We start from the raw sequence: 2,543 nt of genomic DNA on the forward strand, positions 1-2,543 counted from the left end.
GTGTTTGTTAGTATTGTGAATGAGTTTATTATCACTTTGATGGTTGCTATGAATCACAAATGCTGCTGAAAGGCTGATAAGAAAAAAGTACATGCACACATTAACAGGGTTGAAACTATTTTAGAGATAAAAGATGGACTAACTGTGATAGCAAATCATTTAAATGGAAAAAAATGACTAAAAATTGTATTCGTGTGTGTGTGCGCGCGCGCGCATCTGTGTGTCGGACACCCTCCCCACCCCCCAGCTTAAAGTAAAAATAAAAGAGAGAAATGAATCGACTTCCATTTGGACTGTTCAAAAAAGTATCTGCAAGAGGACACTGGGGGACAGGGTGGCCCTCAGGTCGTAGAAGACAACGGTTTTATTTTGTGGTCTAGGTGCAAAGTTCAGAAAATACCAGGCTCTATTCTCAATGACTAGTTGCACAGGTGTTTTCTTTCTTTTCTTTTCTTTTTTTTTTTTTTTTCTTTTAATAGATACTGCATGGAAACTTTTAAAAGAAGACAAAAATCTAAAGTATGTGGGTGTGTGTTTATTTGTATTATATTAAATTTTCTTTGAGCGCTCTACAAAACTACCTAGTAAGTAAAGGGGCCAGTTTGGAAAATTTTTAACACATTAATAAACAATTAACATCAAAGTGCTAATTATTTTGCTTTCCTGTGTTGCCACAGAAGTAGTTACTTACCTGATATGTAAAATTACATTTAAGTCATTTTAACTTAGAAATTCTCCAACAAATGCTACACATATTAAAATATACGTTTAATTACAAAATTGTATGTTGCCTACAATTTCTAACAGGAGTTTTTCTAAACATGATTACTCTGTGTTATAAAATATCCTATGAATATAAATCAATGTTTTTATAGACTATGCATATCATATTTTGACAAGTAGGACCTATATTAGTATGTTGACTCAGCTTGTACTTGGAAAGACTACACCAAATAACTAAACTATAAGTTTAATCATGTACATAACTTTTCTTTACAGCAATTTTCAGAGTTTGTAGCACGTAAGTATAAACATAAGACTAAACTTTTTAAGTTCGTACACATATGTGCTTTCTTCAAAAACTGCATTTGCTCTCTTAAATGCATCTTTCATTTTAAAACCCAATTAGAATATTTCTTGCAATATTTCCAATTTGGTGCATGGCTTTTGTTGGGAAAGTTTCTATACATGAATCCTAAATACAAACAACAATGACATTATTTAAAAAAAATAAAGTTACATGCGATATAATTACTATATTTTCATCCTGCAGTATTTATATCATTTGCAGGTGATTTTAAAGCAGAAAGATTTCCTGATAATGTTGTTGAAGCAAGGCATCGTGAAAAACAATGCGAGGCATGACATATGGTTCAAGTCCTCAAACTTGTAAGTCAGAAACAAACTATTAGTTGTCACATGGGAAATACTTTGGCCCAATTAAGGCACTGCATAAAAACGGAATATTCCCTGAACGTTATTATACCCAATATGTCATCGGTAGAAATGTGGTAAAAAATGAAACTATTTGTTCGAATGCAATTTAGAGAACCCGATAGGTTGTCCATTTTATTCAGTTTATAATTAAGATAGTGTTTAAATCTGAAATGAATTCTATATATGCATGTTCAATAGGCTATAGCACAACAATAAGAATGGAATCACATCTCATTTTATCGTAAATTGTGTAATAAGCGATAAGGTAAAAACTAGGGCTAAAATCCTTCCAGCAAAAAATGAAACAGAGCGACCTCAATTGCCCTAATTCATTCTGCTTTTTTCCCTTTTTTTTTTTTAAGTCTCTTCATTTTCCCTCTGTTCACATTATTAGCTTACACATGAGTGCATTATTAGAAAATAACAAAGCAAAACAGGGAGACTTCGAAGGAGAGGGAGATAGTTTCCTTCGACAGCTGAAAGGTATTCTCATTTCATTTGTTAGGAGTTGCAAAAATAGTTTTATAGCCAGGGAGGGACAATGACCTCTCTCTTTCAACAAGCTTGGTGGTTGGTCTTTTGATGGAAAAACTCGGGGATACAACATCTGGTAATTTGTGTTACTGAGCTTAGCTGAGGTCTTAACGATGTAAGCAGATTATTCTTGAAGAAGAACAAAAAAAATTCCGGAAGACCCAATGGACTATTTAAAGTTATTAGGCATTGCATTCTAGCACTTCAGAGCTCTTTTCTGATTCATTTTCCTTTTAAAGCTATGTCTTTGGAGCAATTTTTTTTTTTTTTTTTTTTAAGGTCTACCTCCTTCCAATTCCAGTTGACTTTTTTGGTGGTCCACAGCTGCTTTGTCATTCACCCTGGCCTCCTTTTTTTCCATCACAGCAGAAATGATTACTTTGCTGATTAAATTTTCTCCTTCAGAACTTTAGGAAGCTCTCCTCTACCCTCGGGAGTCCTTTGCGGACCAGAAGGGTCGAACAACACTGAAGAGCAACAGCCAAGCTTCGGCAATTTTAAAGAAAGGAAAAAATGTGAACAAGAGCAATGCGTGAAGAAAATGGCCCACCCCATCCAGGATCCCAGGCTAA

Source organism: Neovison vison, chromosome 13, assembly GCF_020171115.1.
Source record: "Neovison vison isolate M4711 chromosome 13, ASM_NN_V1, whole genome shotgun sequence".
Lineage (NCBI taxonomy): Eukaryota > Metazoa > Chordata > Mammalia > Carnivora > Mustelidae > Neogale > Neogale vison.